The 12,745-nt window shown below is 38.7% G+C and overlaps 1 protein-coding gene across 1 annotated transcript in view; it reads left to right on the forward strand.

Moving 5' to 3' along the window:
* The first annotated feature begins 5,266 nt into the window (after positions 1-5,266).
* The window catches only part of celf2 (cugbp, Elav-like family member 2), a 285,915-nt gene continuing 278,436 nt past the window's right edge, over positions 5,267-12,745 (forward strand). Inside the window, exon 1 of the mRNA XM_028044204.1 lies at positions 5,267-5,333. The gene's annotated coding sequence lies outside the window, so the exon portion shown is untranslated. The remainder of the gene's footprint in view (positions 5,334-12,745) is intronic.

Consider the following 12,745-nt stretch of genomic DNA (forward strand, 5'->3'; position numbering starts at 1 on the left):
TTTTACTGATGATCTGATAGTATAGAAATATCATGGATTTATACTGGAAACATTTGTGGTCATAAATAATCTACACCAATCACTGTATTGAAGGAAAAACCCCAAACATCAGCAGACTGCAGGCCAGTTACACAAACAAAAGGCTAACAGCAGGACAGGAATATTTCCTTCACTAAGCTGCTCATACAAACTGCATTAAATCATGTTTTCAAAAACAGTGGAGAAAATAGTAACATTACCAATCAGATTTGGAGTTTGTTGTGAAAACGATTAATTAAAATGTTATTATGATGAGATATTTTCCACAATAAATGATCAACGGTACAATAAATCCTCCAAGCTGCTTGTTTTGTCCTTTTTATGGGAAAACTGTCAACAGTTCTTCACAATAAGCAATAGAAACACATCTAAATTTAACAATTGCTTAAGTTTGTGTGAATATAAGGTTAAATGTGTGCTGAGATCATTTTCCACTAATTTATTACTAGAAATAATTTTTCACTGAAAGAAAAAAACAATAATACCAAATATTTTGTCTGGTTTCTGGTGAAAATATCTTAGTTCACCTGAATTAAGACAAAAAGAACTTATAAAAGCTAGTTTTAAATAAATATTCCTTAATATTGATGAAAACGTTCTAGTTTCATTTCAGATTATTTCACTTATAACATGGGAAATGGTTTTGTTTTAAGTAAATTTATCTGTAATAAGAATTTAAAACAAACTTCTATATCTTGGTGAAAAGATTCTGGTAAGTTGGTTTTGTCTTATTACAAACATAATTCACTCTAGAAAGAAGAGTAATATTACTTGGTTAGATTTGCTGTCTTTGCAGTGTTCAGTTTTTAAATAAGGTTAAAATATCTTTATTATTTAAGGATCAGGTTGGGACAAAACGGATCAGAATGTATTAATGAGAAAACATTTGCTTTAAAAATAAAACATACAGCCGGAAACAGTGTTAATTTTCTACTGTAGGTAATAATTTCTAACTCAACAGATTAATGAAAAAGCCATAAATGTTGATTTCATTTCTAATCCAAAGTTTTAGACTGGGGGTCAAACTGAGATCCTGTTTCTGCTCCAGAAATATTCTTATTAGCAGAAATTCAGATGTTTTTGTGAGGATTCACATGGAAAATAAAATGCAGAGCTGGTTTGACTTCTGGTTATGTAAATCCTGACAGCTCGGCCCGATGGGATGCGTTCCCGCTCCGTGTTCGACTCCGTGTTCGCTCTTCAACCCGGACTTCTTCTGGGGAGCCTGACCTCGCCGTTACCCACCAACCAGCTGCTTATGATTATGTAGGACGGGTCGGGGAGCAGCGGTGCCATCTGGAGGAGCGGGAGGTTCTGTCCCAGCGGGCCGGTCAACCTGAAGGCCGACGGTGGGCGCGGGTCCGGCGGTGCTGCTCAGCAGAACCCACAGTCTGCTGTTGGGTTGTAATCACGCCTGTTTGACAGAATGAATAAACAGTCCGAGTATGTCAGGGTTTGTTCTGACCCGAAAGGAGCTGGAAAAGCGGCGCTGGCTGCAGGCAGGAAAGGTCATCCTGTGGCTGCAGGCATTAAGATACGACCACACAGGATCTCACATCGTTTTCAATGGGTTTTAGTTATAAACTAACAGAATACTGAGGAAGAAAAATCATACATCTAGTCTGAAATGGGTTTTTATTCAGTCAGGTCTTCGTAAGCGGAGGTCTGCTGGGTTTAGGAGGAGATGTTGAATGTTTAGTCTCAGGTTTTCTGCCTGGCTCACACAACAAGATTTTTTTCTCTGTCCAGATTTTCCCTCCAACAACCTTCAGGGGTCCTGATGATCAGGATGGATGTAAAGATCATTTTAGATCTTCCTGCTGTGTATTCAGAGCTCCCATCTGAAATCAGGGATGTTCAACATGTTGGATCGTCTGGGAATGAGCTGAACGCAGCCTGTTGAATGTGACCTGTAGCCAATCAGAAAGCGAGGTGAACATGGAGGGAAATCCAAAATACAGAAGACAAAACAACCAAAGACGCATCAGAAAGTCACAAACTGTCTCCACTGCTTCTCCCTCGTCGGCCATGTTTGTTTACTCTGAACTCACGTTGGGTCTCGAGAGATTTCACGAGATTTCCCTCCTGATATTTGAATGTTGTGGAGTGAAATTGGTTTGTGATCACACACTGTAAAACCAAACCTGTTAAAGCTAAGATTGTCTATCATCATGTCGAATCTCAGCTTTTGAAAAATGACTGACGACTTTAACATCTTGCCACCACCAGAGTTTGTTTTCCAACACAAAATGTATGTTGGATGTTTTCAGTCTGAATGTTTTAAACTAAATTCTGGGTTAAGGTCACACTGGAGCCTGCAGTTTGTCCGTTCTCTCTCCAGGTCCAGAGAAACCTCCAATAAACTTGCAGATTATTTCCCAGTATGTGACTTAATATGGGTTTTATTTAGGGTTTTTAAGTACAGGAGGTTAAATCATAATTTATGCCACCAGATTTGCGTAGTAACTAGTTACATTTACTCAATTACAATTACTTGAGTAACTTTAAAAGAAAAGTACTTTCACCAGCTTTACTTTTTACTCTTACTTGAGTAAAATTTCTGGATTTTCTACCCACTGAATGAAGAACAAACATGTTTTAACCAGAAATTCACCAGACTCAGACACACCGCAGCTTTTGTTCAAATTTCATAAGTTTTATATTGAAATAAGCAGATTTGGAAACATTGTCTTCTGCTTGACTTTGTTTTTTGTTACTTAAATGAATTATTGTCATTTTGGTCCTTAAAAATGTCCACTTAACTCTATATTTTGATCTGTCTGATGATGTAATTTTTAAAAATTAAATGATTGATAACTTGATCAGCTACTCACTACTCTTACCTGAGTGTAATGTTTTGTGAACTCTGCCCTCCTTTGCATGCCACATGTAAAGTTTTAATTTTCCTGAAATACTGAAAACCATCATCATGTATAACTTTGATTTATCACATCATATCCCATCATAAATACACTGAGGTTTGTGTTTGTATCTGGAGTAAACTGGGAGATTAAAAGGGGAGTGAATACTTTTCCAGCTGTGTATTTCTGAGCGTCCTCCATGAATCGGAGCAGCGGACCGGTTCTGCTGAACAGCCTGTTATTTGCTGGTCGACTCCACAGAACAGGAGGACTGCAGAGCCGTTTAATGACATCCTCCACAAAGCAACAGATAATTAAAACTGACAACTGGAGACTTGAGGAGCTTTTGTTCGGCCTTGCTGTGTTTAACACGTTAAACAACATGCGAGCGACTTTTCCCTGAATGTTCATTACTGGATTTGATTATTTTAAAGAGGTGAAAACCAGTTGAGTGATGCTGGAGCATAATTAGTTTAATCTGTGCAGGGTTAAACCCGGATGTGATCGGACATGTTGGAGCCATTTCCTTTCATTCCAACACTAATCCTCAGTGTCTTTATCTGCCGTCCACTCCCTCGGTTCCCGCCTGACCCGAGACGGTGAGCTCATCGCCCAGAGGTCGGCCCCAAAAGCCGACCCTCAGAGGCAGATTACGCTCCGACTGAGACGACTTCTCCTCAGTCCTTCTGCTTTTTAAAAATTTTTTGAAGCCACGTCTTATCGCTGAGACGCTCCATAGCCTCGACGTTATCAGATCCGACACCAACAGGAGGAACGCTAGCAAAAGGCGACTCGTTCGCTTAAGGAAACCAGCAGGACGCCATGAAAACATGTCTATTTGCCACGTTATGCTAAAATATGGGGCTGCAGATGAAATAAATTAAGAGCCGTTTGAGAACCGAAAGAACCAGATCTTCTTTGGAAGCCGAGCCACAAGAGCCGGCTCTCTGGAAAGAGACGAAATTCCCATCACTACTAGAAACAGAGCCGCCCCCTTTTTTATAATCGTTTTAGAGTTTAGCCACAAGGGGGCAGCAGATAATCATTCATCTTCGTCCAAAGACGAATAAGAATCTCTTGCTCTGTGGAAGAGAACGCTAGGTGACGCCATCTTGGATCATCGTTGTCGCCGCTAGCATTGGAAGCAGAAATAGAACATAAATTGAACTTTTAGCGAAAATTCACGACGAGAAGCAGATTTGATGAAGAGAATATTAACTGATAAAGCGGAGAAGATTTTAAGTTTTATGACTCGAACTTGGAATTTATTTACGTTTTGATTAACGGATATCACTGTGAGTAACTAATTTGATTAGATGTTGTTAGCATGCTAACTGAGTTAGCAAAGTGTTGAATGCTGCTAAATGAGTTATTTATTTCATACAAAACCAGTCGGGATAAACGACTAAGGAATATTTAAGATAAAGTCATAAATTGTTATGTGATGATTTTTATGCGTTTTATATTGTTTTGTAGTAAATGATATAATGAAGGTGGACTGATTATCAAACATTCCTTACATTGGTTGAATTATGTGTATACAAAAAGAAAGGAGAGGATGGATTTGTATTATTTTAATGCTTAGTCAACCTGTTATGTGTAAAGAAATGTCAATATATTCCCATCATCACCACCAGTCTGTTGTCAGGTGTGTTATTGGGGGTGAATGTCTAAACATTTGCTCAGGTAACTAGTTAAACTTCTCACTCAACCCAGAGTAGGTACTCTGGTTAACTGTACTACATACATACAGACAGACAGACAGACAGCTCTGCTACAGAGTTAAGGAGGACTTACAGTTACAGCTACATACAGATCCATTCCTGTTCATTATGGTGTTCCACAGGGCTCTGTTTTCAGGCCATTGTTGTTTTCCTACCTGCTGACTGTTTTTCCAGTTCTGTCGTCTTTTAAGGATATTTTCTGTTTTTGTTGCAGTGATAACATACAGTTATTTATCTCTTTTCTTCCAAACTTTTACTGATTTGTCTGGATTGACTGAAAGTTATCTTCAGCTGAGTTAAGAAAAAAAAACCTGAAGTAATCTTTGCACTAGAAACAGAAGTGTAAAGATGAATCAGATCTTTGGGTCTCCTGGTTATCTGGTTAAATCCTCGGTTAGAAAACTTGACTCTGGAAAATCAGAGTCCGACAAAAATGGTCCGACTACGATGGTCTTTGTTTTAACATTTCATGTAGTTTTTGTGTGTTTCTGTCTTTTAGATCCTATATTTTTCAGACTGACCTTTTCTCTGTGTTTAGTTTCAGTGCATCATTTCTCACCTAGACCATAGGTCTGTTATTGAGTGTGTCCTTTTTGTCCTCAGATTGTGTGGGCGGTTCTGGTTCCTCTCCAAAGAGCTTTGCTTCCTGTTGGACCGATCGTCAGCCTTCAGCTGAAGGTTATCGGCTGAATGAGGAGCAGACAGAGAGGTATGCCTTTAGTTGAGCCTGCAGATTCTGGCTGCAGCGCCACACTCCAGCTGACTCTGACTGTCAGTCGGTTATTTCTTAAACACCCTGTGAACATGTTAAAGCCGTGTGGCTGAGCGCGCTGACTGCTCAGGCATTAGCCCTGAGGAGCGGGATTTATCGGGCCTGTTGTCGCCCAGCAGAGCTGACGACTCCAGAACCTCATCCAGGAGGCGAAGGGATGTCGAAAAACCAGGAAATCACAAGTAGCACTTAAATTATCCTGTTTCATTTCTGTACTGAGGGAAGTAAAGTCTTCATTATGTGTGTGTGGCGGTGTTTTCGAGTGGGGCGAGGTTACCATAGAGACTAGGCCGGTAATCCAGCAAGCTGTGGAAGATGGGAGAGCGGGTCTGAAGTGCTCAGCTTCATGGAGGCTTCTGAAGGCGTGCTGCCTCTTAGAGCCGCAGTCTTCATTACCTGAACATCCGCTTTTGATTGGCCGTGTTTATCCTGAGTACCTCAGGTGTGTGAGGCCCCACTGGGCCTCACGGGACCCCACCGGGCCCCCAGGAATTCACGGCCAGCAACACTAACTCTGTAAAGTTGTCTGAAAGAAAAAAAGAAGAGTTTACTAGATGTTATTGATGGTTCTGTTTCTGATTTTTCACTTTTCACCTTTGACCCTGATGGGATCACAACATCCAGCTGAGTGTTTCCACCGTTCGGGTTCTGCTGGTAACTGGCTTTCTGTTGGCTTTGGGCTTCATATTGATTGAACTGGATCAGCTGGATGTCTTTGACCCGTCTGGTGACCCCGGTGTGACCTGGGCTCTGGAGTTGGCAGGGTTCTGGTTGTTTTGCTTCAAGCCGACATGAAAGATCAAGATAATCTGCTGAATGTAAAGCAAATGATAAAATGGCAAATTTTCAAAGTCCAAATCAGATCTTTAGGTTTTTTCCATCTCAAACTCAGTCTCTCTTCAGATATTTATAAGAAGAGAAATTCTAACATCAAGGCCTTTTTTACCAGGAAAAAGGCTTTGATATAATTTTTTATAAGCATAAAAAATTAAAATATTTTTTATGCTTATGTTCTGAGGTTCAAATTAAAGTAACGATAAATGTACAGGATTATTAAATATTCACTGATTTCAAACACTTTTATACTTCTACTTGTTTTCTACTGCTTCTAAAAAAACAACAAGCACATAAACTAAAAACACACAGCTGTTTATTGGTTTCTGTAAAATGAGGTGTACAAACCTCCTAAAGTCACAAATCTCAGGAACTGCCCGTCACCTAGCAACCCAGGCTGAGCTCCAGCCCGTCACCTAGCAACCCAGGCTGAGCTCCAGCTCATCACCTAGCAACCCAGGCTGAGCTCCAGCACATTTGGTTGGTTGGTTTTACCTTTGTTATGCAGAAGTGATCAGACTAAAATCTCTTTACTTAAGAATGATTTAAAGCAAACATATTATACAGTTTATTGTGTAAATAACCAAAATTAATGGCTTAAAATATCAGCTCTAGTTAATTTACAAGGAACAATTTAGGGGTTAAAAACCATAGCTTCTGATTTCTAATGTAATTAAAATCATAAATTTTGTGAAACATTGAGACAGATGGAAAACATTCATAGTTTCTTATCACCAGGTTAACCATGTTTTCTGTTATATTCTAGTTCTCAGAAATAACAATCTGCTTCAGGATGTTTGGTTTTTTAGACCTGGTTGCTTATTTCTGACGCTGGATCTGGCAACACTGCATGTGACAAAATAAAAATAGTTAAAGCTTGAAATAAATAGACACGCCGATGCCAAACTCTCCTCTCTTCAAAAAGGAAAATGACTTTTTATTTCATGTCCATTTTCTGATTTACTCTGAATTTCTACAGATGGACTTAAATCAGATTCTAACAACAATCTGGAAGACGAAGTGTAAATGAGGTTGAGCAGAAGCCAGCATGATTTTTGGTACAATGGCTAGAAATCCAACAGATGGCCATTTAACCTCAAAGGTTTCCTTGTTTTCTGTGATTATAAAAGCCAAAGAAAATGCAGGAATAAAAGTTACAGAGCTCTAAACATGAATCAAGACTGGAATCCTTTGTTTGGGTTCTGGGGTGTTTACATCAGTAGAACTGAGGATAAACGACGAACCGGATCATTCCTCTGCTGCCCGTTTTAAACCTGCAGCCTCTGACCACTATAACCAGTAAGCCGCTCCCACAGACCAGGAATGGTTCCAGGTCTGAACAGCGACTGACTCCCCGCTGAAGTGGACTTCAAAGACACGCAAGCTGCTGATTTCCATCGGGGAAATTCATTGGTCACCATTATGACACTGTGGAAACGCTGCGCTTTCATCTTGACTCGCCGTCCCGTCTTTATTCACCGTCTGTCTGTCTAATACACACACATGCAAAATCAGCAGCTGAAAGCTTTTCATCGTCTGTCACACCTTCCTCCATTCCCCACCCGGTCCCACTCTGACCCACATACTCCAGCTCTCTGCTTTTACAGCAACTTTTCCTCTTCTGCTCCAAACAGGCTGGTCCAAGTATTTAAGAACCCGCTGGTCTGAGGAGATCTTCAACCAAAACCATCCTCAGGTTTACAGAAAACGGTCTGAAAAATAAAAAACATCCAGAGAAAAGATTTCTCATGTGAGTCAACGCTGCTATAGAGGACCTTCAGGAAGCGGTGGAGCCAGAATAGATTTAGGGAGTCCAACCCATTAGCAGCAGCACATACATCATAAAGGGACAAGTTAGAGTTTGTTTCCAAATATCAAGCTGAACCCATAAAGTTCTGAGACTTCCTGCAGTAAAGCAGGTTCCAACGACCCGGCTACGTTTAAGTTCACCTGGCGCCTTAAACATCGGCACCAGGAAGAGAAGGAAACATTAGTGATTGCATTTATAGGAGCCTTTGACTTTGTTGCATTGCCATGACGTTATTGATTAGTTCCCTGAACCTGAATCAGTTTAATCTTCATCGACACATCTTCACCACCTCCAGACGTCTAAATGCGCCGACTGGCGGCCATATTGGCTCAGTTGCTGTTTGTATGAAACATGTTGACAGGTGTACCTAATAAGGTGGCCGGGTGTAGATATTCAACTTTATTTGTGTTCAGACGTTTACAATTTAGCCTTTTTTCTTAGAGAAACTACGATCTCCATGATTTATGTCATCATCAGTGTTTTTAGCCTCAAGCTGAATTTCTTCCCAAACTGATAAACCAATTTCTGTATTTTTTTCTTTCATAACGTGTAACTTCATCAAGAGAGTCTGAAACAAAACGGTGATAGTTGCAGGCAATGAACACATCAGGTTATTTTCTGGTTTGAAAACAGTCAATAAAAGTTAATAAAAGCAGTAAAAACTTTTCTGAATCCAACTTTGTGTTTTGCTTTAGGAAACTTTAGTATTTGAAGTTTAAAGGAGTTGTGTCAGTCTTTACAGTTTTAACTTTGATTAGTTTAGTTCCTTTAAACAGTTTAAGAATTTCTATTAAAATCCAGTTCTGTCTTTTGACACTTGAAATAAGACTTAACCATTCAGACATAGGAACTTGTTTTAAGTCGGTAATTCTTTTATACTGATGAAAAATGACTAGTTTCATTGGTAGATTATTTTATTTATAACATATCTGGTTTTACTTATATGTATCTGCTGATTGAGCTGGTAGTTTTTCATCAATATTAAGGAATTACTCACTTATTTTTTGCTGAATGGTTATTTGTAAGTTAGTTTTGTATTATTTCAACCTTACTAAGAATCTGCTCCAGAAACTAGAGCATTTTCCTGAAACGACAGAAACCAGAAAGTGTTTTTATGGATATTTCAACATATTCTTGCTTTATCCTGTTTCCATTAAACTTCATATGCAAGTAATAAATGTAGGAGAATCGTTAAAATAACTTTTCCAGACGGTTTCCATTTGACTTGGATAATAATATGAGGTTTTTGGTGACAGCAGTTGTCAGTTTGCATGTACAGCTCAGTTCAAGCGAACCCTGCGGCTTTAAAGATTTAATAACCTGCTCACTCTGTCCATGTTCCCCTGCAATACAGACCAATAATGCTGGCAAACATTATTAGCTAAACATTGATCTGGTGGGGGAGATTTTCTTTGAGCAGTGAAGGCAAAAATATCTTCTTTTATTATTATTGGGGCCTGCCCATAGCAATGCATAGGGATGTAATCCCTATGCATTGCATGGCAGGCACCTATTGTTCTACACCTCAAAATAACTGCCGCTTCCTACTACCGTTAATGCGGCTCGTACCGCTGCATGCCCCCTCACAATATATATATCAAAACGTGAGGCTCAATCCCGTGAGGGGAGCTATTACTTTTGTTGGCATTTCGAGTAACTGTGGCGACATAATTAACAAAAAACGAGCCAAATTTAACTCAAAACAAAAGTCTAACTGACACAAAACAGACATAGAATTTAGTCTGCCTCTCTGAGCTGCTCTTTAGAACTACAATGACTGAAGGTTAGAACTACAACATGGCGGACACTGAGTGCCTACAAAAGAGGTCTGAGCTGAATGTCAGAACTACAACATGGAGGAACTGTCAGTTACTACAGAGGAGGACTGAGCTGGCCTTTAGAACTACTTGTGTTTTGGGCTTTTTATAACTGATTTTATCCAACCATTGTTACACATGGGATTAGTGTGGCAATTTAAAATGAAGCTTACTGAAAATTTCAAAATAAAAGCCTTGAATATTTTTACATTATGTAGTTGCTCTTTTTGGCTTTATTTGACTTTTTCATCCAAAGCACTGTTACACATGATATTAGTTTAGCTCTTTGAAATGAAGCATACTGAAAATTTCAAAATAAAAGCCTTGAATATTTTTACATCAGATAATTGCTCTTTTTGGCTTTATGTGACTTTTTCATCCAAAGCACTGTTACACATGGGATTAGTGTGGCAATTTAAAATTAAGCTTAACAAAAATTTCAAAATAAAAGCCTTGACAATTTTTACATCAGATAATTGCTCTTTTGAGCATTATATAACTGATTTAACCCAGCAATTGTTACACATGGGATTAGTTTGGCACTTTGAAATGAAGCTTAACAAAAATTTCAAAATAAAAGCCTTGAGAAATCTTACATTAGGTAATTGCTCTTTTGAGCAATAAATAACTGATTTAACCCAATGACTATTAGACATGGGATTAGTTTGGACCTTTGAAATTAAGCTTAACAAAAATTTCAAAATAAAAGCCTCAACATGCCCCTGAGGTTAGTGCACCGCCGCAGGCGGTGCAATAATATTATTCTGCATTATCTTTTTCTCTCAGGTCAGGGAACTGCCTTACGCAGCAAGGCAGTTCATTAGCATTAGCATTTTAGCTTATATAAGCTATAAGCTATTTATTTGACTTATTAGCCATGTTTAGTCTACTGAATGGAGTAAGTCCATTATAGAAAACATCCTAGTGATGTCCCACATGCTACTGACAGCAATCACGCTAGCATTAGCATTTCTGCTAATTTTAGCTGATACACTTACTTTATCATACTGAATGGTGCAAGTCCATGTTAGTAAACATTCTTGTCAATCTCCACATGCTATTGATTACTTTGCAGCTTTCTTTAGCATCGATGCTAATTTCTAGCATCAGAACGCTGGGTCCAAACCGACGGGCACACTTTGGCAGGCCCCGGTTAAATTTCTTCAGGAATTTTCTAGTTATTATTATTGGGGCCTGCCATGCAAAGCAATGGCAGGAACCTATTGCTATTCTCCCAAGAAAAGTTTCTTTATTATTATAATTATTTATTTTTCTTCCGTAACCGTTAATGCGGCTCATACCGCTGCGTGCACACCTACAAATGAGGTATCAAAACGTGCAGAAAATTCACGCCATTGGAGCTATTACTTTTGGTGGGATTTGGGGTTAACATGGCGACATAATTCGCAAAAAACTATGAAAAAACCCCCATTATAAGTCAATGGGAAAAATCCTAGAAATACCCTATTTTTGAGGATTTTCCGTGTCGTCACGAATTCACGTAGAAATGCCATTCAAATTTCATTTTGTAGATACGTCTGTGATCTCTTCGAAAGTGAAGACGGCTCGTCGATACCAATTACAGTTTGTCCACAATTTGTCTCTAAGCGACCCAAAGTTTCTCATTTTTCCTAAAATTAGAGTGTGAATCTTCCTGAGTGCCCCTCTGCTAGAGTGAGAAATGAAGAGATTTTTTCACCCCAAAATAATTTTCAAATCGCCATCACGCCCACAAATATCGCACGATTGGTATCAAAATCGGTCCTGACATTGATACGCCTGTCTGCTCCGGTAAAATGTTTTCAAAATTTATCTAGACCGTACGGTTTTCTGTCACGGTGCTTCAGAGCAAAGTCATGCGACAGGATTTTCTGAGGCTGTCTCAGGCTTTCTCCCATGTATTTGAATAGAATTTCAGATCTGGGCACAACATTTCTTTCTCTCATCGCTGTAAATGTGCTGAGTGAGGTACAGATATGAATCTCGGGACTATCGCAGAAGACACATTGCCCTCTCATACGCTTCAAAAGCTTTTCCAATATCTATTACGGTTCCCGAATGGGAAGGATTTGTTTCCAATGCTTTTTTTCAGTAAAACTTGTTGGCTCAAAGAGAGTATTCTCTGTCTCACCCTCTGTCACTAACAGTTCACACCCTGCTGAGACCATTATTTACCATAGCAACGGAACTCTATATAACTGATTTAACTCAGTAACTGTTACACATGGGATTAGTTTGGAACTTTAAAATGAAGCATAATAATAATTTCAAAATAAAAGCCTTGAATATTTTTACATGACGTAATTGCTCTTTTTGGCTTTATTTGACTTTTTCATCCAAAGCACTGTTACACATGGTATTAGTTTGGCCCTTTGAAATGAAGCATACTGAAAATTTCAAAATAAAAGCCTTGAATATTTTTACATCAACTACTTGCGTTTTCAGCATTATATAACTGATTTAACCCAATGACTATTACACATGGGATTAGTTTGGCCCTTTGAAATGAAGTTTAACAAAAATTCCAAAATAAAAGCCTTTAATATTTTTACATCAACTACTTGCGTTTTCAGCATTATATAACTGATTTTATCCAATGACTGTTATTCATGGGATTAGGTTTTGGCCCTTTGAAATGAAGCTTAACAAAAATTTCAAAATAAAAGCCTTGAATATTTTTACATCATGTAATTGCTCTTTTTGGCTTTATTTGACTTTTTCATCCAAAGCACTGTTACACATGGTATTAGTTTGGCCCTTTGAAATGAAGCATACTGGAAATTTCAAAATAAAAGCCTTGAATATTTTTACATGACGTAATTGCTCTTTTTGGCTTTATTTGACTTTTTCATCCAAAGCACTGATAAACATAGGATTAGTTTGGCGCT

The sequence above is a fragment of the Xiphophorus couchianus genome, chromosome 17, assembly GCF_001444195.1.
Source record: "Xiphophorus couchianus chromosome 17, X_couchianus-1.0, whole genome shotgun sequence".
Lineage (NCBI taxonomy): Eukaryota > Metazoa > Chordata > Actinopteri > Cyprinodontiformes > Poeciliidae > Xiphophorus > Xiphophorus couchianus.